This window comes from Varroa jacobsoni, unplaced genomic scaffold, assembly GCF_002532875.2.
Source record: "Varroa jacobsoni isolate VJ856 unplaced genomic scaffold, vjacob_1.0 scaffold_1370, whole genome shotgun sequence".
NCBI lineage: Eukaryota > Metazoa > Arthropoda > Arachnida > Mesostigmata > Varroidae > Varroa > Varroa jacobsoni.
This window is the reverse complement of record NW_019214272.1, coordinates 75,028-100,591: the sequence shown is the minus strand read 5'-3', so window position 1 is coordinate 100,591 and position 25,564 is coordinate 75,028. Positions and strand designations below refer to the sequence as shown.

At 39.2% G+C, this 25,564-nt stretch overlaps 2 long non-coding RNA genes across 5 annotated transcripts in view; one reads left to right on the top strand and one right to left on the bottom strand.

Moving 5' to 3' along the window:
• The window catches only part of LOC111269269 (uncharacterized), a 26,048-nt gene extending 2,036 nt beyond the window's left edge, over positions 1–24,012 (top strand). For 2 of the 4 annotated variants that reach the window (XR_015314522.1, XR_015314523.1), the window contains 2 exons: positions 920–1,142; positions 5,359–6,050. This is a non-coding gene — a long non-coding RNA (uncharacterized LOC111269269). Of the gene's footprint in view, positions 1–919; positions 1,143–5,358; positions 6,051–23,487 lie in introns of those variants that run through there. The other 2 variants (XR_015314524.1, XR_002685686.2) reach the window with 2 other exon arrangements.
• A 189-nt stretch (positions 24,013–24,201) lies between these two features.
• The window catches only part of LOC111269268 (uncharacterized), a 16,683-nt gene continuing 15,320 nt past the window's right edge, over positions 24,202–25,564 (bottom strand). The window contains exon 5 of the long non-coding RNA XR_002685685.2: positions 24,202–25,297. This is a non-coding gene — a long non-coding RNA (uncharacterized LOC111269268). The remainder of the gene's footprint in view (positions 25,298–25,564) is intronic.

Below are 25,564 nucleotides of genomic sequence, written 5' to 3'. Positions count from 1 at the left end.
ATAGTATATTTAGTGGTCCGTTTGTGCATTTGCCGTCCTTTTACTATTCCAGATTAATGAATTTTAAAATATATTATTCAAGTAATTTTCTCTCTTCGAAACACAATTACAGCAGATTCAGTCCAATACAAAGGTACGCAGCCGAGCATTTCAGTGTTTAGCTGTTTGCGTTAAGATATGATTACCATCTATTTCAACAACCTCGTTATTACAAACAATTATTTTAAGCGTATAAAAGTTTGTTTATTGCTACATATATCCGTTCACATGTCGTCAGTTTGTAAAAAATAACTAAAAAGATATCTGATATGCTGTTTAGTAATTTTTTCTTAAATTTGTTTTGTCCTGCCTGTTTATCTTTAATATTTAGCTACTATTAGACCACGAAACATGCAATATTTATTTTCGATCATCCAAACCTTTATGATTAAATAAATTCTCGAACAGGGTCGTTATAACTGTGTTCGAAAATATGGCATTTTTATAATTTTCCATTTACGTATTAGTTCAGTAAAAAAAAAAAAAATATTTTTTAATGCGTGCCAATAAATTGTGGACTCGAATTACGTAGAGACGCGTGCGTTGTAAATGTAGTGACGATTCCCCAGTAGATCTCAAAAATTATAAAAGTATTTACGTAACAGCTATGCAACCCCTGTTGTTAATTTTTTTCACCACTAATATATAAGTATACTGTTGTGATAATATTTTGTATAGATTGTCAAGTTAACTTCTCTAGTAATTAATATTTAATTTTGGGTTTTGTTGTATTGGTTAAATGGCGACCCTTATCAATAGTCAGCAGCCAGATGTGGTTTAATTAGAGATTTATAGTTGGAAGCTTGTCCCAAAAATCTTTAGAGCTTACAGGGTGCCGTCGTCCCCCTTTCTTTCATATATGTGTGTACTCTGGCCGTAGTTCCTGCTGACAATCATTTGAGCGTCAGGGGCACAAACATTTGTGCTCACTCGCTCGTGCTTAATGATGGCACTGGAGACTGGAAGCTACTGTGCACAGCGTTAATTGTTCCCTTGGTGCACGAAAAAAAAAAAACAGAAGGGAGACTACCACTCTGCCCGACCAGGAGATGGGGATTGGGATATAGAGCGAACGGATTGTGGAATGACAGGGGCAAATTCTGGTAAGCCAAAAGCGCACTCATCGGAACAACCAGTGTAATGAATTAGGGTTGTAATCGCATGGTTCGGCAACGACCGGGAAAAGGAAAAGCAGTACGAAGCCCATAAAAAAATTAATAGGATAGGATAACATTGTAGTATCTAGAACAAAAATCATCAGCTCTGCTTTGGATTGAAGAGAGTAACGCGTAGTCTGTACGATACTGAGAGATTCAGTTGAATTTACAATGTTGATACAACCTCCCATCTATCGCTAGGAAGCTTTTATTCACATTGAACACCGAAGTTTTTAAACAGCATTGCACGTTAAAAAAATAAATTCTAACGCACGCTCAAACGGGTTCCATTCAGGCACATAGCTATAGAACTGGCCCGGACCTGTTTGGAATACGCAACCCAAATATCGGGCCACTTAGTTTAGTATAATTGCACGATGTCTGCAGCATTAGCTAGCCTAAGTTAATCATTCGAAGAAGAATACACATAAATTATCTCCATGAAAAATGGTAATATATAGGGAAAAGGAACCTAAATCTTCCTAAATGCAATCACTAACCAAGGGATGTTAATGAATGGACTACTTGGCAACCTTTAGCATCTTGTAACCTGACGAAAATCGACGTCTTTCTTTGTTTTTTTTTTGCTATAAGCACTTGCTTGAAGATTGGTTGCGCGTTTTATTATGCGCTATGCTACACTATGTGGATAAACGCATACAGAAAATGTACAGGAAACGTGTTCGATTTTCTAAATTTCCGTTGAGAAATGTTAAACAAAATTTCCGAATTCCACCTTCGAACTTGAATACAGGTACTCTCCAGTTCTAGCTATCCAGTTCTAGGAAGATATCATCTTCAAACTGTAAGATCTCGGACTCTATAAAGAGGTAACAAAACGACCGCATGAGGTTTACGAGCTTCGATTTGTTTCTGGCACCTTTCAAATGCGCCAGGTAGATTGAGACGTAATGCAGTCGGTTCAGCTTGATCATATGCTCCGATAGGTCTTGCCCGTTGTTGGTGTGCTGTCCGTAGACAGTGGCTTAGTCTGGATCTCGCTGCACATCGCTCACTCTCATCATCGATAATTCCATGACGAGCGCGAAGGGTTTCACTTTTACAGGAGTTTTTTTTTTTCTATGTTTTCTACCAGACGTCTCGTGCTGATACTTTACTTTCTGCGTTATTACTAGATTCGCAGTTTTCGTTTTGCTTACAGCAGGGAATTCGTAGCTTTAGAACTTTTGTAAAGTGTTCAGAACACTTTTGGGCTGAAATTTAAATTAACGGTTTCCTAACCCCTGTAGAGCGGTATGCTGATCAATGGAATTGCCTACAATCCATAAACCAGCGCTAATTGTAATAATATTTATCTATATGGATCATGAAGGCTGATTTTATCAGCAATCAACTGCTTCAAGCTGGGTTGGAGAATGACTGGAAAAATAATTTTTTGTCTGGCAGCCATTAAGAAGCTATCTGTTCATTTTATCACAATTCTCGAAGAGCTTGAATTCCAAGTACTTTTTAAGTGCGATGGTTCGAGCGCTAAAGGAGCTAATATCACTCCTATATAGTTTTTATATAAAACCATACAATCTATGAGCGGAATTTAGGGATCTCAGTGACGAGATAGTATGTTCGAACTATATCCATTTCGACAATAATTAAAAGCTTCAATGGAGTATTTTTTGGGGCTGTATTTCATGTTTTTTTATAAATATATTCTCTGTTTCTGTGTAAAATTTGCAAGTCTGACCTTTTAGATTAATCTCTCCTATACTATAAACTGAGTTCGCTGTTTTGCAGAAATTCATAAACCAATATACTATACATAAATTGGGGTTGGTAGTAATGTTCATTTATCTACACTAGTGAAAATAAAAATCTGCGGCTTTATTCGACACAAGACGACTCCTCAGAGAGCACCGACTGGGCTGATTTATGGTGGCTTACTAGAATTCCGTCCTGGAAACGTTTGCGAGGAAGACAGAACTAATTTAGGCAAGTAGTCTTGCCCTTAAAATACAACGTATGCATTTTTCCCATAAACTGCCGCGTTAATTTGGTTACTCGTAATTTTCTTCCTTATTTTCTGCATTATTTTTTACAAAATTCTTGAAAAATTTATATTAAATAATTATTCGGTCTTGTAAGTTTTATAAAGTGGACACAATATTGGAGATGGAAAAAAGGACATCTTTTTAGATTTTACTATTAAGTGGTAAATTAATGACTTTTCTCGAATGATAATAATGATATCAGTTTATTTTTTTTCGTTCATGCAAATAATTTTTCGACCAGCAGTTTTTTTCTTCCATAAAGCGGTGGTTGATTTGTGAAATGCTTGATAAAATCTGAGCCACCTCGGCCTGTGTATCCCATATTCTCCAATTGTATAAAATTTCTTTTTTTTGGTTAGTAGGATAATAAAATAGGGCAGACACAAGAAGCTTAATGGTGTAACATTCAATATTAGAATTGGCTGATGAGGTAATTGTAGCGTGGGAACTGGACTTTTACAACATTCTAACAGGAGAACGGAATATGCATAGTAAGACAGCTGTAACGGGATCAATATCGCCTATTGGATTGACTGAGCCAAAAAAAATAGAATTACTGTAAAAGAATAGATGTAGCAAAATAGCTAGATTGGTACTCCAAAATCTTCAATTAATTACAACAGGAGAACGATAAAAATGTAAGTCTGCAATTAAACCATAATTGAAAAGGCTGATATAAGTTACATTTTGGCGAGATATAAAAAGAAATCTTCTGTCAAATACTTACGTGCAGGTTTATCAAGGGGAGATTTTTGTCTATTGATGAAAGTCTTTTGCCGAAAACTGAATCAGGATGATATATATGTTCCTACACCCAAATTTCAGTTTTCAAGCCAAAAATACCGTTTAAATGGCAAAACCCTAACTTGATACTCTGTGCAGCGGGAATTTTTTGCTATCAGTAGATAAATCGACGAACTAGGCGAAAATGCAATACACATTTATATAGTTAAAATAAGCATTTTGGCATGGAGATGATGAAAGCTCAAATTTGGCACCTGTTTCACCATCTACTTCGCCAATCAGAAACTCTGTTACTTGAAAATTTTGAATTTTTTTTGGCAAATTTCTAATACATGTTGATAGGAAAATTAAAACGGCTGCTATGGCGAATATTTTGGTAAGATAACTTTTTTCCAAAATATTCTCTAAAAGATTTTATGGAAGAAGAAATAAATATCAAACATTTTTTCCATTATTTAATACCACCAATCGGTAGATTTCGACAAGTTGAATAGAAATGCGATGCTATAGCTATGCTTCCTATAGCTAAAATTAATGCGCGGAAAATTCTGCAAACCAGTATGTGGTAGTTTTTCCGCGGATGTGATACTGTGTTGAACAACTTCTATGTAAAGAAAAGCGTTCTCGGTATCAATCAAAAGCTCTCAATGGGCTAAATGTTCAATGGGCAGTATATATGCATATATCTAAACTTCATTTTTCGGTCGAAAATGTCGTTTGAAAAAATTTAACGTGATGTTTTATGCGATACGTTTTTTTAACGCTAATATATAGGGAATGAATGGAAATAAAATACATATCCTTATACTTAAACTCGTATTTTTGAATGAAAGTAGTGAAAACCCTTTGCTCGTATCAGTCAAGTGACAATGCTTTTTAAGCTGCTTTGGAACGATTTTTAAGAAAATTACTAACAGGTGGTAGTTGGAAGATTAAAGTGGAAGACTGGAAGTAAATTGAAGCTAATCTATTTCGCTTATATATATAGATTTCTGCGTCAGAAAATTCGCCAAATAATTTACAAAAAAAACTCCCAAAAATTAAAAAAGGTAAAAAAAAATTAAGCTTTGGCGACGTCCAAGGAACAGAGTTAACACATCAACCAAAACACAAAAAATCCTCGTAAATATTTATCATATCTTCATTTAGAGTGCTACCTTCTATAAATAAGAAAAGTTAATTAAATAACGTTTAAGCCTTTGTGACATCGTAAAAACATTGTCACTCTCAGCCTCAAATAGAATATGTGAATATTTCTCATAAAAAAAAAGATTTAAAAAACGCTAGATTCCGATAACGTTCTAGGACGAGAACTAACAGACCATCTAATTCTATCAATCTGAACGTCTATTAAAAATCGGCCCGAGAATTCGCTCGATTAACGTACGTCTGTTTGACCCATTTCATTTCAGTCAGCACTAAAAAGGCCCGTAACCGTGTTGCACAAATGTACCAAAAGTCAGCATATTACGAGAGAAACTTACAACTACAGCTGGTTGTCCTGGAATCTACAGCTGGCTGAGCACTCTGGCGAGTTAGCTGGGGCAGGGTACTTTTAACGAGCTAACTGATAACTTATAGTTTACGTTAGGATGGGTGTCATATTGAAAAACCAAGTTAATTAAACCAACGGCAAAATTGACGCGAGGCAAAGCCCGAGAATCCATTCCTATGAAAATTGGCTGGTCCGAGTGCAAAGCAAGTCATTTATTCGTACCAGGAGGTTTGTAGACGTGCCAATCGACTCATGCTCCGAGTGATTCTTCATTTTGTTATGCAAATTTCTGTCTTTTGATAGCTGAAATGAAACTTCCTCTTTTTAGCCGCCCAAGGCAAAGCCGGCAAGGAGGGCTTTCCAAACGGGTCAACGTTAGCCATGCTGCGAAGATGTGCGAACGATTTATTAAAATGTTTTAGAAATCGCCGCTTTGAGATATTCCATTCTTTTCTAACATCTCTGCATAATACCAGACTCAGCTGACGATGAGAAGCGAAAAATTGCTTACTTGACAACGAAACGGCTGGCAAATTAGCCAAAGATGAATGCCTAGTAAGGTGGTGTGTTGAAGATATGTTCAATAAAAGCTTGCGTACTTAATTCGAACTCTGGTGAGACATAATTTTTAAGCATATATAACGTATGTTCCTGGATTGAAATTTTTGGGCTTGCTGTTACCAAAATAAAGTTCATTTTAAGAAGCATTGATTCAAGTGTACGTTACCAGGCAGATAAGATTAACTTACCGCCTCTCCGAGTTTGCATAGCGAACACAGATCCCGGATAAAACTCCCTATCCAGGGCCTATTCCGAAAAGGATTTATACAACATTACCATTAAACGATAATATATTCTCACAGGGGAGCTTTGCATGTTTTATGTGCCAATATCGATATTACCGACGTGGAGAAAGACTATAAAAGTGCAGAATGTAAAAGGTGTGAATGATATCAGCGAGCAAGGCGATACATTTTGCGAGCAATACACTCCCATACGGCAGAAAACGGCAGTTCGAGTAAATAGAACTTAAATAGCGTTAAATAATAACTGAGCGTTAGTTTTATTTAAGTAGCCCAAACTTTTATTGTTCAATCATCTAACAGCAGTATGTAGTCATTCTTTTTCCGATCGTCGTTGACTATTATTGTTGAAGTATATTGTAGGAAAGTTTCTATGGATACAGTTTTGGTTGAAGAAAAAAATTATGTCGAAAGTAAAGGATGCGATTGTTAAGCTAAATGTCAATGCATTTGTATCCAGTTGAATTGATCGTAAACCCCACCTGTTCTCGATATTGATTTTTCAATTCAGCGTCATGCTATAGCTATAGACAATTAAGCTAGTTGTGATGTTCGCATGGCTCATCCGTGTCTCAATGCAATTTTGTAGCTTCTGTAGAAAGCCCAGATTAAGTTAAACGTTAAGGTTGAATGTATGTGGCGTCTGTGTACAATATCATTCATAAAATCATACGCCGCTTATGTATGACGTGAGTGTCAAGAGTATCATTCACTGTTGCAGATCAGTGTTGAATAATAGGCTAGTCAGAAGCGACTATCTTTCGCGAATTTTCTCAATAGGCTATCAGTACGCAAGCATAGAATATGATTTCGCAGGCGAGTAAAACGAATGTAAAGCTTCAACACAATCGCCTCTCAACCCTACCTGTCTTTTTTCCCTATTTAGAATAGAATATTTATAGTAGTTGCAATCGGTCGCCCAATCTGCATGGATGTGGGACGAACATGTAGAACAGCTTAAATATGGTTACCCGTAGATATTGACTTAATACAGTATTAGGGTGCTAAGCCATAACTAAGGACTGACTGTGTTTTATCAACGCATCCTAAAATTTCACCAGTTTTAGTATGTGATCAACCCCTAAGGTCCTAAGCAAATATTCTCAAAATTAACACTAAGTGAATTGGGCGTACGTCCACTAAGTGACCTAAACTTGACACCCTCGACAGAGTTTCCACACTAGATCTTGCACATAACCTCCTTATGAAGAAGAGGAAAAGTTGTTTAAAATTGCCTATCTTGTCCCCCGCGTTATTTGCCCCTGCTTTCCTTTAGGCGAAGCATGGTTTATTGGGAAGTGGCTAGAGGAAAGCAAAGCGCCCGCCATTTTCTTCTATGTCTGCCTCTACTCCCTATCCGCCAAGTATAAACATACTTGAAGAGGTCCTAAGTTGCCGCATGTCATGCCTACAGACGAGCACGCCTATCTAGTGGAACGTTGCACGGCGCTGAGCACGTAGAAGAGCGACATGCTGAGAAATGCCCTTCTGTCTGGGAGTCACACAGCGGGCAATGAATGCGAAAAAGAAGCCTTCTTTCCACTGCCTGCAGTTGCGGGTGGTTGGCCTGAAGCAGCAGCAGCAGCAGCAGCAGCTAAATGCCGGCCGTCGCATCGTAGGCGTTCGCGGCATTTCTGCTAGTGCTGGCGGCGCTACTTACACCGCCCGCTCATTTTCTTTCTGCAGCCGCAGCGCTAAAGATAGAGTAGACATAGACATGGAAAAAGAGGGAACATAGAATAGGGAAGATAGGGTGCGATGAAAACCCGTGTGCCACCGCCACCATATATAAGTCCGTTGGTGCCTGTGTCGTCGGCTGCTTTCCTCGCCGGCACGAGGTACGAAGGAACACGCGTAGCATTCCCAACATTCTTTCGAATATTGCCAGCAAAACTATCTCCCTGCGCCTCCTTCTTTGGGCAACAGACCAGGCGATTCAGGCGGCCACGACGTCCCTCTTTGCGCACAGTTCTGCCCCCTTACAAAGAGAGCAAACGTGGATCTCTCTCTAACTCCATCTCTTTTAGTAGGCTACTGCGGGGAGCGAGCGTGATACTGCACCCCGCTAACTTCTCGCCGCCGTCGCTAGCATACCTCGATTTCTCACAGAAACTCATACACGACAAGCACGTGTGGTGTGAATACGCGCACCCAGACATCCAAGCAATCGCCGGCTTGCAACGCATATTTCGGTGCTGCTTGCAAAAGGAAACCATGCTTGCAGCATCGCATGTTAGTGAGAGATCCTCGGTTTGCCCATTCGGGCTCATATCCGTCCAGTAGGCCATCTTTCTCCTCATTGAATGGATATCTACTGAAACGAGTCCCTTCGCCGTCAGCCATCTAGCGCTCTCACTCTCAATCCCGCTTTGCAACCTCAACCCCCTTCGTTTGCACCGAAACGCTGTGCCGTGCACAAAATGGATACGCATTTGCAAGTCAACGTCACTAGGGAATCTTACTCTATCTATCGATTACAATGAATCAGCTGTCTACTGTACTTCACAGTATCATTTGTTTCATACTTTCGTGTCGATTCTATCTATTTCGTGTGTTCTAGTATTACTGGGACATCGCTGTAAACAAAAGCATAATATGGATATAACTAGACAGGCTCTATTACGCGTGGCACATGAAAATCAAAGTCACAGTATAATGAACAATGATGATTTCACGAAGTAGAACATTTTTTCAATAAACTTAAGAGCAGTCTTACCGCCGGTTGCGACGAAGGCGCAATTCTCAGTCAAGCTTGTAGCATGTTAATGCTAAAACAGAAAAAGCTTACAAAACCGTTGAGGGCCTTTCATGCATTCAATCACCTTAGGATCCTGAAGCATTATGATGAATCTTCTACTAAAAGCTTCATTCTGGCGAAATCATGATATTGCACGACAGAACTAGCAGACACAACGTCTTCCTTTCCTTGCAAGTTAAGTCCGTATTGATACGAAACACAAGATAACCAAAGGGCTAAAAGTTAACACTACCGAGAAGAGCTATTGGTAAGGTTAAGCAGAAATGAGCTTGATTTGTAATCCATAAATGGAATATTAAAAACCATTTATCATGTGCAGATTTACCTGTTCGAGACGTCCTGTAGTCACAATGACAGTAAACGAGACTTGTTAAAGTTATTCGATAAAGCCTTCCGGAAGCTAAACATCGTTACATACATACTAAGTATATGTCTGTGTTACTATTACCGCTTTTCGGTGAAATCGATTTCAGTTTTCACCCTGATCGCTAAGAAAACCTCGATATACTATAAAAGAGAGCTCTCGAAAGCTGAGACGGTAAACTGCAGCTAGCGTAGTTGGCCTTAACTGAAGGTATTTGCATTGTGTTCTATAATTGACATACCTAGCCTGGTCTGGGTTCCGATTTCTTTCCATCGTCATGTCCAGTGAAGATAGCTCAATAAAAAAAATAATTTATTCTCCACTCGATTCAGAAATATCCTATATTTTGTGTTGCGAATGGTGCATATAGGAAATATGAGCAGACTGCAGCTAGATAGATGTAGTTTACATTACTAAGGTTGGGAAAAAGTTGGCCTTAAAAAGTCAACGAACACAAGTCTGTTTACTTGTCACGAGTTCTATTGAAAACAAACAGAGTGCCTCACACTTCTGTACTGAAGACGCGTGATGCGAACAAAAGTCACAGAGCTTAACTGATAGGTTGGTGGTCGTACGTTTAGCACAGCGGATAGACGTGAAAATACCGCGTCTGATTATTTCTGATCTGAAGATCTGACTGGGCTTGAAATGTATGTAATTAAATCATGATTATGAAGTATCGTGATCAGATAATGGTGGCGATATGATATATCATCAGTAAAAGTCGAACCACACTAACGTAGCCATTGGTCTATCGTTCGGTTAATGCAGTTGTGTTTGCTTATTGTCGATACGGACCGGTAGGCCTTTCATTAGTCAGAAACGTTGCACTTTGAACGCGGCGTTGGTGACACCGAACCGACACGGTGAAATTGGAAGTTGACGACGAAGGCGATAGCCAATAGCTGTCGTCGTAGTGTTCGCAAATGTCACAAGTTTCGCTATGTGTCATCGATTTTTTCTGCAATTTTGTGGCACGGGGAGTTAAGTTGATTATTGATGTTTGGGTGTATTACATAAACGGCTGATGGAGAGTGGATTTTAGTTGGCTGGGCTTTTGATCACTAACTTTTGAACCATTTGCACAGATGGGAAATGTGTCAATTTCTAGAGATTTATTATCCTACATATCAGCTATAAGGACGGTCGTTGAGGTCCAAACGAAGGTATATGCCATGCTATACGAATTACTTCAGTATCCATTTAAGCTAACATTTCCTTTCAAGCTACTTAGCTTTTTTTTGTAGCACATTATAGCATTGGCCGCAGTCCATTATGGGTATCTATTTATTATGCACTCGATCTCTGGCAGACGCCACGCGTTGTCCCAACATCTTAATAACACGAGAAAGACGTCTTCCATACACGTCTCCCCACAGCCGTGATGGCTCTTCGCAGTACTCTTACTGATGATGAGAACGACCTTTTCGAACGGGTGATGGACAATAGCATAGTCAAAAGGCTCCCAAAACAGTGGAAGTTTGAATTGATTTTTTGTTCGTGACCTCTGATACCGTTCATGAAGATAGATACAAACTTAGATAACACTTCTAGCTGTGAATAATCATAATAATAGTAGTCGTAGTAGTAGTAAAAGGCGTGTACTTATATTCGAAAATAACAGGATCGCACCTATATGTTGTAGCTGCTTTTCAGAGTGAATTGAAGTTAAGTAAAACTTGCACAGAGTGGCGTCAAAGTTGCTGAACAGTTGCGGCAGGGTGGAGCAAAACCATCGACGTACGCTAATCACAACCTACCCGCAAACTTTCAGTTTCGCGTCCTCAGAACTGAACTCCATTAGGCCCATTGCGTTGCGTTGAATTTCCCTGTGTAAAAAAAGCTTTCACTCCTCCGGCAAATTTCATGAAAGAAGCTTTGTACTCTCCTGTAGATATAAAGAGCTAACGCTATAAAGACATTATGCACGATACGACATACTTACGCAAAAACGCTTCGACAAAGATGCGTGTCGTTCTAGTTTATATTGCGCTGTATTATCAATCATCATTTTAAATAGCAGCTTTTGTTATAATATGGTAAGGCTTCGTGAAGTCAGGTAGGACGGCAAGCAAATGTCTGTAGTTTAGCATGCAGAATGAAAAAGCTAGGATATAGCAAAAGCTGTACTACTTCGTACTGGTTAAGATTTAAATATACATAAGAAGTTTTTTGCCTTCAACTGAGATTACTTGCACTCAAAGGAGGACCATATATGTCAATAAGTCTCCAATTTCGCAAGATCGTTCAGACTCTTCTTTAAAAATGGCTACAATTCTGGACTCATTCAAGGTCTCCGGGAATACATGTTGCTCAATATACGGACTATTAGTAAATATTGCCACGGGAGTCATTATCGATCGAGTACAGGTTGACGCAAGACGTTTGGCGATAGCCGGTATCTGATCATTGGCAATGGATATCACTGTGCTATTAGTTGGTTCATATAGAATTGTATGTGGCGGACAAGAAGCAAATGCAATTAAAAGGCACGTAGTTATCATTTGCTTATATAGACATACGTTACTATATATATATATATCAAACGCCTAAAATGCTTGTGAGTTAGCTAAATTGAAATCTATTAAGCGATCGCACTAGTAGGCACGGATATCAGTTGCATTTAGGAGACCTTTTCATGGCCTTCATCTTGTTCCTCAACATAGTTTGCATTATCCAGAAAATTTCCCTCGAGCCGTGTAGTATTCAGGAAATTTAGTCGACGTTTTCGCATACTGCTGATCACGGTAGCGTTCATCGCTTCCGCTCGACGGTTTTGCTGCCTTTAATGACAAACCAATAAAATTAACAAGACGAATACTGAACAATGGGCACCAGTCTAAGTTTAAGTAGTCATTAGTTTTTGCCTGACTGTACAAAAATATATAAAATGCTGCTCATCAAATCAGATGCACTATATTAGTCGTAAGTAGAAGAGTTTTACGATCATTGAGATGCGGCTGAAAACAGCGTTCTAACGAACAGAGCTTGGGGAGGCTGCAGGTTACATTGACCTAATGATATGAATGGTTCACCAATATTTTAATTATGTAAAAGCTGTACATAGGGAATAGGCAAGTTAATACCTAAACAATTGATGGATAGAAACGTTCTTGTTACCTGCTGTAATTTTCATCGTAGTTTTGCAATCCTTTATTTTAATCTTTCTCCGTTTGTTCCGCTTAACGTTGTAGAGGGCGTGGAGCACTCATTAGGCGGCCGGCTCGCTGCGTTTGCTTGCAAAGCCGATCATTTCGATAATATATAACAACGAACGACCTATGGACGGTTCCCTTATTATAGGTAGAGCGCTTATTTTAATATTGATGCCCGAATCTCGGCGTAAAACGTTACATAGCTCCATGGGTCTTCGGATTGTTGCTAATGACACTAGGTCTCCGAAAATATTTACATCATTGGTGTATCACTTCGAGTCAAGCTTATGTTGTCCACTCTTGGCCATTTTCTTACTATCAACCCTTGTTCCATTGGAAACAGATATCAACCTCAACGGTATGTGCTAATGCTGTTGGATCATTTTATTCATTTGGATCATCTCAATTCTTCTGCCAATCGTATTACGGGGCATGCTTGACATAGATTGACGTTTTTGGAATATTTTAAACGCAGGGAACGTATACGGTCCCCACATCTGACACGCATTTAGCAGTCCACTGGTTGAGGCACATGCACAGACTATTTTCTTGTATCCTGTTCGAGTCCAGAACCGTAAACAAGATACGATACGAAACGCTTTCCAAAAAAAAACTAGAAGTAACTGCCGTTAGAGTACAGATTTTTAGCTGATTTACCTATCAGTTCACAACTTCCACCTCGACGTTATTTGAACTTTGGGAGCCCGCGATTGCGACGTGTCTTCCTAGAGCATTTAAGACGATGTTAGTATCGATGAAACAATAGTCGATCGATCTGTTGATGATTAAGAGAAGACCCTGTGACGCACATCACTGGGCAGGGAGTGCGCTGAGACGGACACTTGGAGTGATTACTGCTCTTATATTACTTATTATTATCTATCGAACTTCTTGCAGATAACGGATACTTTTTTGTAATGATCACCTAGTTCTGTTCGGCTGCACTGGACAAGTGAGACACATAAGCTATCGGCTTTTCGTTCTCTATTAGTACAACGCCAAAATTGTAGTCGCTTGCATCTGTGTGAAGTGTACAGATATGGGTTTTTGTATGTAAATAAAATCTCATTTATTCACGTTTGTTGGGAGTGATCAAAAACTTCAATATCATAGTCACCATTGGCAACACTTAGCGTCATTTGATTTATACTAGTTTTGTGGAGCTTACAGAATCAAAAGATCTGATAGATGAACTGAATATTACGAGAAACATTATATCTATCGGAATCTCTCGCTCGTCTAGGGCACCTATATGTATCGTCGGGCTCCTGAAGACCCGATTTTTTTACAGAGTTCGTGGTGAACTACTTCGCACGGCAAAGCGCGTGACGACATGTCTGTTTACCCGGCTCGTTTTTTTCCGCTTGTTGTTTCTCATCGCACCTGAACTAAAGAAAGCCCCTAAAGAAAGAAGAAAGATTTGTAGTTCCTAAAATTGGTCCTAAAAAGTTTCGTTACCAAGAATTTAAAGCGATAACATAGGTCCAAAACCAGCAGTGGTGGGTCGGCTAATACATACGCGAGGCAATTCTGGGTTACCGTGTGAAATCCCTGTGCTCTTTTGAGGAAGGAGGCTTTAACGCCATTTAATTGCTTAAAGTTTTTTCGCTACAAGATTAACTCAGATTAAGTGTATTCCAACGTCGCGATAGGAGCTACTTCCAAATCGGATAAGCTGAACGTGGTTACAAGGGACAGGTAATGAGGCAATTTAATCGTCTATCCGGCTAACGACAACACCTTTCGGCGACTTAAACCCGTCGTATTCTGATACGTTGTACTTCTGCTTTGGCATGCACGTAGGTGCCAGAACTAGGCATCTTTGCAAACGGTGTAAAGGAAATGAATTCCATGAACCAGAATCAAAACTTCTTTCCTTGCGGTCTAATCCTTACCTTTCAGCTTTTTGTACGATATTGCCCTTCTTTTCTTGCGTATCACAACGGTATCGTCCGCTTGTCCCTTGGCACGGCTTGTTCTTCGTACTTTTGCGTTCAATTACCAATAGTATATGCTTATTGTCTTCAACTATTTTTAGCATGTATATTACCAGGCGAGTGGTGCCGCCATCAGACGTCGGGCTTTCGGCATGAAACTAAGTGAGTCTACGCCTGGATTCGATCCCAGACGACCTCGTGTGAGCTAGATTATCGCCAATTTCTTATGACCTTATTCATAGAGGAGTGCCTCTTAGGTCATTTGCAAACGCGGTCCAAGAATTAGTTCTCTCCTGAGCATGTCTTTCTCGAAATGTTTATATGCTTGCTCACTCGTGTATTCTCCAAATTCTTTGACCGTGTCTTCTTGGCTCGCCTTCTACCTTTGGAGTGTGATATTTCTGTGGCATTCGTGTCTTTTTGAAAGCAATAAGCGACCACCACCAGTTTGCCGAGCATTATAACCAACTCTAGTTTTAACCAAACAACCAGATTCTCATACGGATGAAGGGGACGAATGTTGAAGGCGGTAAGGTACTGATTGTCAGCGATCAATTCTAATCGACCGTAGTTAGCTATAAATTTTAGTTCACAAGTTAATCGAGCGAGCACTGACATAGTTCGTGTTTGTTAGTTTTTGAATTCCAGTAACAATGTTAAGACTGGTGAAAAACATGCAATGAGCATCACCGTATCAGAGATGTTCAGGTGGAATTCTGCTTTAATAGGTTGTTGTTGTTTAGGGCGTAATCTGTTCAAGCGTTTGAGAATTTTTTTGATGTTGCGATTATCCTTTATGGCTTATTGCCCACGGTATATTGCTTCTTTGTGTCATCGTTACTTTCTTTATGGTGTACCTATATGACTGCCCTATGTTCATATATTATCCATTAGCAACATAGAATCCGTATGGTGATTGGTTTCATAAATGGTGCGCTCAGGTAAACACTACAAAATAACAACCCATTGTAACGAGCAGTCTATATTCGAATTTATCCGAGGACCGATTTACTTCGTTAAAGACCAGTTAAAGACCTAATGCTTGATGAGGTTGCAATCGAAAAACTTGAACTTACTTAAATCAGGCTGGAAAGTGAGAATACTTTTTATCTTAAATGCATATATCAGCAGCACGACGATCATAACTGAGTACGAAGAAAAAAACAAGTATTATTATTAAAGGGTGAGAGGGGGAGAAGCATAAATTTGGGTACCTGAAAAAGTTACGGATTGTTAAGGTAGTAGCATTATGAAAATTTGATCACTGATCTGGACGTAGACTTATGTCGCACATTTTGCTGGAAAAGTTAAGGTGTCTAACTATGACGTCTTATTTTATAAGTTGTATTAAAAAGCTCGAGCCATAAAAACCTATCAAAGGCTGGTTTCGCCAGCACATCTTCAGACCATTCAAATTTCTTGGGACTGTTCCACATAGCTGTAATGCTTGAAAACTGTAACACCGTAATGCTAGACTTGTAAAGGTCTTTAGAGAAGTTATCAGTAATCTTCCAAGGATTAGTTTTCACCAGGATCACTTCAAATTGAAAAGGAGTTCATTTAAACTTAGCTTTTACGATCACAGACCTTATGTGGCATATGTTGATATCATGCTATGCAAGATTGCTTAGCGGAATAGCTTAGTGAGCAGCGCGCTTTATCAGCTTAATGCGGGCGTGAGTTCAATCGACGATGAAAGCCAACAGAATTTTCTGTATAAAAAAATTCTCCAAAAAAAAAACAGCGGCAAGCGAAACCGTGTGCAAAGGGTATCTACTCTCACCTGCATGGTGCTACAGGCAACTGTGACCATTGCACCAAAACAACACATTCTGCGTATCTTTTCGTCTATGAGGAGCATTGTGGGCCTATACCCCACTGATGCAACGGCCTGGGTGTCCAACCATAGCATAAATAATAGTACTTCACGTCAAGACTGACACTCCGCAATCTAGGGCATCTCTTCGCGGAGGCCGATGGGAGACTGAAGCGGGCCTAGTTTTGCCGTGACCTTCCTCCTGGAGAGCCTTTGTAGTAAGGTTTCATGACTTGGATCTACATATAGGCAGTGGGCGCTAAAATGTAGCTGTGGGTTATAAGCTTTTAGATGTCTATAAAGGAGCTTGAACCATCAATCTTTGGTTTATTCAATAATGAACAGAATAAATTGACATTACCTAGGATAACTCTGTTGCCGATTCCATAACTCATCAAAGAAGCATACAATATTTGCCCTGACGTATTGAGCATTCAGTTGACTTTGCCTGGCTTTGAACATAACTCGAACATAAGGTCAGGCAAAGGGCCCCTTTCCATAACACACATTCGTATATAATCTTTTCTATAAATTTGACCCTTTAAACGAATCTCATCGTATCTTTATAACATTATTTTCTCAATTATTCCAGTGGGCGCTTCGACTTCTTCGAGAGCCTCACAACATGTCTAGAATCAGCTTCTACAAAAGGCCTATATAAGGATAGTTTATTGAGTCATGAAAATGTGACCATGAAGCATATGAGTGCTGTTTTCCTTTGACTTAACCCTATCTTTACTGTTATTATATTTTTACGTAACTTCTACGCTTTTTTTGAACTTTTATTGCACAAGTGCTGCTATACAGTAAAAAAGAGACCTAATGCTAGATCCAAGAGACATTTTAAATACCGTTTCGGAACAGCCTCATGAATTCTATGTTCATTGCTTTGTCGCAACATAACCATATCTGGAAGCTGGTTGCAATGCCGTCAAAAGCATTCTGTCAAAATGTTGATAACGTAAACAAGATTGTTCTGTTCTAACTTTAAATGCGAGTCATAGATAGATCGTAGTCGCTGGATCTTGCCACCAACGCGAATAAACCGTAATGGCTGTTACTGATGGTAAATGTTGTTGTTCTTAAAAGTTAATTAGGGGTTCTAGTGAATAGAAAAGACGCTAATCAGTCATAGGTTCAGTCAACCAAGTAGGTTATATGTAAAGGTGTGCATATGCAAAAATCCTATTGACACTTTTTAAGGTGAGACATAATTTTTGCGGTTTATATGGTGCTCGTAGAAAGTCCAAAATCATTTGATGTCGCAGAAAAAACAAAGTATAAATATTGTTTTAAGCTCACTGACTTCAGTTGTTTAGCATGAATATTGCAGCACCTCTCTATGGCTTATCGCCCCAGGTCACCGGGTGTGAATTCGTTCAAAAATTAAAAGGATATGCTAAACTCCAAAACATAATAATTTTTTTTGGAAATTTTATATTAATTTTTTTTCATATACAGATAGCATATTTAGTGGACTTTTGTTCGGTGCATGAACCGACACGTTATCCATCCTAACCTAGCTAACATAAAGAAATTCGCTTGTCCCAAGGGCAAGGATGTGCTTTGGTCCCAACTAGTGTCCTAGTGTTAAATGGTCTACTTCAATTGTATACAAAAATTTCCGTTCTTTTAGTAGCTGAATTTTTTCCTTTCACTTCTCGCATGAATCCATCTGTCGTTCCCGACTTCCCAACCCCGACGTTTATGCGTTCATGTTCGAGATATCCGTAGACGAGTGGCTTAATATTTCCCCTTATTAAAATGCTAATCATGCTAGCTTCGGGGAGGCCTCCACATGCACGTTCCTTATTGTTTACGACTTTTCCTTTTCCAGCTGATTTACCTTGTTGAGAGAAATGCACATTTTTTCCTAACTCCTCTGCCCACCCCGCAGCCTCTGTCCTTTTTCACGTTTGAAGGGATAGAAAGTAGGGGTGTCGACCTATCGTCGTCTACTGCTCCGACAGCTGTGAGTTTCACGTCTTTGAACTCGCGTTTCTGACAGCAGCCACTCAGTCTCACTTCTATTGCATGTCATCCTTTTCGTTTTTCTTTAGATCCTGCCAGCTCTTAGCTCTTTGGACAGCCACATCTATTTTCTCCATCTTGGCCTAAGTACAGGACAACAGAACGGGGTTCATTTTAAAGGCTGGTTTTCAAAAAATCTTTCGCTATATATGCTAATCTATTCGTCTTGTGTATTTAGTTTTGATGCGACGACGGGCGACCCTTCCATATAAACGTTCCTCTCATTCATTTTATTCACGTTTTGACAACATTTGCCGTTTTTTTTTATGTATATTATCACAGTTATACAAAATTTGCAGTTACGAATTTTTTTCTATAATATATAAATATACTGTATAATGTGTCGCTCATATAAAGTTTTTTGCTTTACATTAGAGTGGCATGTAAGGCAGCCTTCCTGCGTTTCGTATAATCCATTGAAGTTATTTATTAGCAAGCATGTGTTTCTTCTGCTAAACGTAGAGAACGATATACAGCCAGCAAATATTCAGCTGAAATAACTTTAATTGCTTTCGTCATTATATAAAATTAGTCCAACGCGGGTACAATACAATTATTAGGGATTACGCATGCAGAAATCAGTAAAATCGGTCTTCGTCATAACTGAATTGACCCATCTTTAAAGGATTCTGGGAGATGATGTAAATTGTATAGGTTGTGCAGTTCTATTAGGGCAATCGAAAAATTAACTAATTAACTAGAGAGTTTAAGATGATATAGACAAGCTACAGATATAGAAAATACGCGTATAACGAGATATCAGTCTATTATTTGAGAGACAAGCGTATTCCACTTGTCCTTTGTCAAAAATTTTGGCCGAAACTTAGTGGCCTACGGTACAATTTAATTGTTTGCAGCTAATAAAATCGACAGCGGTATAGTATAACGAACTTCGCTAGTTCGTACAGAAATACGACGTAGCTATCATAGTGTTACACAAAACCAAAGTAACTTGTTATTCCGTAAGTTAGCAAACGATGACACGGTATAGCATTCTGATTAGCAACCAAGCTAGTTGTACCTCAAAAATTGATATTTGAGTTTCGTAATGTAGTACAAAATTACAAGTTCGATCCTGGCCGCTCACCTACATTTAGATAGGCGTTGCAGATTGCAGATATTGAACCCTCAAAGTTCAGCAAAGCTTGGCAAGCCTTTTTTTGAATATTTGGATCTTCCGTTCTTTAATGAATGCCAAGAGCATCGGTGGCTTTCACAGAGCGATTAAAAGCAATATTATAATTATTCTAGGAGCCAGCCTTCGCTGCGCTGTTCCGGCTGAGCACTTTTTTCATATGTAAACCAGGCACAAGTACGACTTCGACAGCTGCAGTTGCTCTTGCTTTTCTCCACGGTACACAATGGCTCCTTGGTACTTGAATGCTACTGAGTCCGTTGGCTCAATGTTGATCGTGTCGGAATATACCCGGTTATTATCATTTTCATCATAATTTAGTGCTGACAAGAGGATCTATCCAATTCTTTGACGTGTACATATGAATCCCATATAGAACGCTATGCATAAGCTATAGGCGAGGGGAGGGATGATACATGCGGTAAGAGACTTAAGATATAAGAGATATACAATGAGTATGTGATAACTACGTCTGACCGCCACATTAGACGATGACGTAAAAGATTCATTTTTTTGCTGTTTTGCAATATAATAATTCACTTTTTGCTTACTGTTCCCGAGTGATTCAATTCATAGAAATAGTATTTTTTATATTGATCTGTTAAATAAGTAGTAAAAAGAAAAAATCGAAAAAAATTGTTCATGGAAAATTGGTGTCATAAGTTTCAACATTGATTAGCAGAACGCATGTCAAAACAACGACCGATTAACGTGGCAATTAAATCCTTAGCTTCTCAGCAATCACTTTACACAAAGCGTCAGTCAAGCTAGACTCTAAATTAAGTATGTGAATTAAATGAAACAATCTGCTTAATATACCTTAGGGATGTACGACACTATTGATCAGAAGCATCTAACGAGGTCGCAAAACCTAATAAATGTTTTGAGTTTTACGTCTGGTATTGCCGTTGAACATTGCTTCAGGCAGCTAATTCTCAGCACGGAACGCCGTTTTTAGGAAGCTAGACCATTTAATATTCCCTTAAGCGTAGTGAACGAGTACATCGTTACGGAAACAGGTTGCAGCATTTTAAAACATCGGAAATACCTAAAAATCTTCGAAAACTAGTGCTGGACTCAGGCTTTACGGGACCGACGTAACTTGTAACGCAAACAATTCTTCCATTGCTTCCATCGATAGTTAAATAATACTAGACCCAACTTCACAGTAGTACAAACCGTAAAATTGGAAATTTATTTAGATTCGCTTACGACTATCTAAAACTATTAGATAGCTTAGCTGTTGTCCTCGTTTTAGTCTAAAATGTCAGTCAAATTTTGCCATTTTCGAGCATATTATTGACACCGATATTTCCTTGTCTTGCAAATCGTTTCTCCAAAATCTGGAAATAGTTACAGGTTTACAGGCAAAAAGTATGCGTACTAAATATAGTAGTTGGTCAAGCACTTTCGAGTTTACTTATTTCGATTTTTCAGACAGAAAATCCCTCTGGTTGGCCAACCTATATCAGGTCATTTCGGCTGGCTAAGATGGTCTTGACGAAAGTCACCGTTGCCTCGTAGGTTTATCTCACCAGGTTCACTCGTTTAGCGTCGATTGCTTTCAAGACTCCTGTGATACACTCACGTTTCATTAACAGTTACTGATTGATGTTGAACTTCCTCAAATCATCCTGCACAATCACGACTAATGCGTGAGGTATAGGTGGTCTACTTTGACCTGACCGTTCGTTGAAATCACCTTAGTAGGGCTTTGCTATTGTTCCTTTTAAAACCGTCTTATTGGGACCTTGTGAGTCGTTCATCACAGATGTTAGTTAAATAAATATTGAGATACACTGGGAGCGGTCGATTGATGTTTTGCTCGCTTTCGCTTTTATATTTTAAGTCTTCAAACTTTAAATATACGTATTTAGTAAGCATGCTAATCTCTTCTTTGACGATGTTGAAAAGTGTAATCGTCCTTGTCGATCATCACAGTGAGGCAGTCAATCGACGCTCAACTGGCGGTATTTTTTTCATTATAAAGTTCATTAAGTTATTTAAGCCTAAAGCCACATTACTTGCCAGAGGCTTTGACGTGAAGAACGAACTGCGGAGACAGTTATGCATGAGTCCCACCAAAATCACCATAAAACTATCGAACGTCCTGCTATCTTATTTCCGCACGTGTGTCTCACTAAACTCTCAAACAGCTTGCTTAGTACATGCTATAAACAAAACAAACCTTTTTAAAACGCTTTTTAAATAATTTATAAAGTTCAAATAAAATTAAATTATCACTCTTGTTTGATATTCAACTCGTTGTCCTTCGAGGGCTCTGATATGAAGTTACACACGTCGAAAGACATTTTGACGGAGCGAATTGCGAATGTTTATCGTACTGAAAGCAGCGAGGACTTGAAGTTTGTTGTTCGTGTTGTCGTTGCTGACCAGCAGAAAGAATGGGAAGTTTAAAAAAGAGTAGTGCGGTGGCTCCAGCCCAACAAGATGATGGACTACGATATGGGGAACTCTGGGACCCAGTGAAGAAAAGTTGAGAGTGAAACATTCATAGAAGACGACAAACAATAGAATCCGAACAGGAACGGGGAAAGAGGGAACGGACAATAGAAGAAAAAGGGAACGAAGGACGAAGGAGTCGAACTCTGGTAAAACTCTGAGACGTCAGCCGTCGTAGTGGTGGTCAGATATGAAATTTGAAGTTTCCTTCCGCAATTTTTCAGGGCAAGCATGTAGTCCCTTAGCATTTGGTCTCGTACTAACGGAACAGCGTAGTGCTTCCAAAACAAGCCCAGAATGTGGAACGTGGATCGCATAGGTGCTAAGAGAAAAAGAAATGCTGGGTTGTGAAGCGGGAAGCCGATGTTCATAAGTGAGAGAATAGAAAAGCTTCGTCCAGCTGTGGATCAATAAGCTCTTGTGGCCCAGACCCATACTTGACAAGTCTGATTGGGTTTAGCCAGTACAGTCAGTGTGCACAAGATGCAGAGAGTAAAAACCGAAGGAGATGAAAGAGGCATCATGGAAAGTCAGGAAACAAGCAGGATTCAGATGAAAAGCTCCAGCCAAACAAAAGTCGTGAGTCATCGGTATACTTATCAATAGCTGTAGGAAGCTTAACACCTCCATCTGCCAAAGGGGGTGCAGCTAGTTTGTGTGCTGATCTGCACGGTACATCTTGAACGAAAGTGAACATAATCAGAAAAGAGCTGCTCGTGTCATTTATTCTGCCGGGGCACGCACAGCTCAATACCTATCACGCTCATCGCTTCGGTCCAAGGAGGTGCCCTACTTAAGAGCCTCGTCTTTTGCGCAGATAATTGGTATATTTATTTATGGTATTTATCTTGTCACGAAAGCAAACTCAGACTATAGAAAATAATCCTTCTTCTATCATTTAGCATTGAGCAGAAATTAAACATTTCAAATGCAACAACTTTATTCATTCTTTTTTAAAACATTAATATTTTTAGCTTGTCGCTTGCACCAATATGAATAACCAAGAAACACAATGACAAACTGTAAATAAACGATTAATTTTATCCTCGCCTGGAAATGTAGCTACCTACTGGAATGCTGTCTAAGAGGAACAGACATCGATTGGTAATTTTATTGTTAACAGTTATTTAAGAATAGAATGTCCCTCTGAATCAAAAAGGATATATATATTAATGGACTATATTATTCATTAGTAATAATTGCTAGAGTAATATCTTGCTTTCTGAACATAAACTGTACGACAGTTTGAGTCAAAATAAAAAGTGTTTTCTGTCATGAATTGAACCCAGCTCAGCAACCTCATCGTGCTCTCTAGGTGAATTCATAGGCTTCGTATGGACAAAAAGGGCTTTTCATATTTCTGTTTGATTATCTATATATATATATATGCCTATTATCAAATATTATCTGAAAAAATTGCCAAGTCTAGATGCAGAAAAATACATCTTCATCGAGCAGATCTACTTTCTGTGTAATCATTTTCTATATGAGTAAGCTACGTTATATTTGTAAAAGCTTGCAAGAACTTAGGTTACATAACGGCTTACGTGCATATTTACGTGCAGAAAGTATTATTGCTTGTAGGTTCGTGAAGCTGTGCTTGGTGATGGTGGAAGCTCAGCAGCGGTAGCGCTAAACAGCCGAGAGCCATATTTGATGAAAATAAAAGAGAAGCTGAAGAAAACGAAGTAGCAAAAGGCAGCCGAAAAAATGGCGGAAATCTTCGGTTCGTTTGGCACTTTTCCATTGCGACTCTCATGGCAAGTTGGGCTCATTGCGTTGGCGGCTGCCTTTTCATTTCTCGAAGGACAGACATCCTACTAGCCACATGATGGATGATTCCAGATGGACCTTCAGGATCAGAGGTAGACGGGAATGGACCGCACCTTTAGGAGTTTAGGATCAAAGATCAGCGCATGAGCGACTGTGGCAGTAGCAGTAGCAGTGGCAATGAGACCGGGCGGATGTAGCTAGCTTACGAAGGAGCGGTCACATGGAGGAACGTGAGCATTAGGAGATTCGACACACTTTGAGGATAGTGGCAATGGTAGTCCTCAACAGGAAGAAGTACGTCTGATCCCAAAGTGATTGCACAGGACTGGCAAAAGAGCAAAGAACCCGAAAAACTTTGGATGATGGTTGCTTACGTAAGATTCAGAAGAAGCGAATAAAGACAAAGAGCGCGGGAAGGCAAGCCAAGAAGAGGGTTTTATTTTTCGTTGAGCGGACCAGAGGTTAAGCTCCTCAAAAGACAGAGTGGCATCTGGATCAACTTTGGCGACATATATTAAGCTCGGCTGACGACCCGTGACAGTAGCTTTATTCCTTTATATATATATATATACTTTGGTTATATTATCCAACTTATCTAATCGATAATACAATTGAACTTAAGTGCAAAAGTTTTTACATAAAAGGCGTCTCCTGTCACCCGCCGAGACTGTTTTAAGTAATTTAATTGCTTTATGTCATCTGACCATAATAAGCTTTTCCTCATTTTTGGCAATATTTATTTTTAAATCAGGTTCGCCACATTGACATGCGACAATGCCATTTTTATGCTGTTGCATATTGATGTTGTATAATCTCTTCCAGCTATGAAAAGTTTCGTATGAAGTAATCAGTTTTCTGGATCAGGAGCAACTAAATATATATAAGACACCTGCTTAGTGTGTATTTATAAGGTCTTTTAATGAAATACGCATATACTCGTAGTAAATAGTTTGTGTCTCTCAAAAAATCGGGTTGTGTTTTCTTCCATCTTCTTAGCAGAAGGATAAATTTCAGCTATCCAAAAGCCTTGTTTGGTTAACTCCCGCTAAGGATCGTTCATGAAATGGTTTCACATTATTTTTGTGTGGCATTTTCATAATCCTTTCTATCGATGCTATCATGTCAGCAACGTCTGAAAACTAATCGACTATGAGCGGATACGCTGGTCTCTATATGTCGTTCAGCAATAGGCCGCATAAATATCAATCGCTCGCTTATGCTGGTTTGTTATTATTGGTTTGTGCATAGTATAGCATCCTCTAAATTCCTTAGCTGCTATGTTAGTTGACATAATGACATGCCTGCATGGGTATTCTTATGGGAATATGCCTTCCTGACAATAGGTCAAAAGCACACAGTGGCCCGCTTGTTTCGAAGACCCACACGTGACACCGACACGATGGTATAGGGAAAAGACACTTTTGGCAGTCGTTCACTGGGCGACGCATTACTCTTCGGGCGCGGGGGCATCCATCTTCAAGACCCACCAGCATTACACAGCCATCATCACATAGCTCGACTCCACGAGCACTAGCAGAAGCTACAGCTCTAGTCACTACCACTGTTCGAGATCGTTGGCCAGTCGTCGTTAATATTATTATACGGTTCGCTTTGCCTGCCTCTATACATTCAGTGAACAAACACTATACTTAATACAGCGTAAATATCTAAAATGGCTTCATCCTCTTATTCCTAGCAGATTAGCGTACGTTTTTTGGCTACGAAATGAGTGCCAAATATATCTACATATGCCGAAGTATCAGAAAACGAACTTTCTCTTACATCTAGTATATGCGAAGAGGTTCTGTTACTAGAAAGACTGCTACATATTGAAGCTACTTTTAAAGATCATAGTTCAAGCTCGCTCATTGGTTAAATAACTATAATA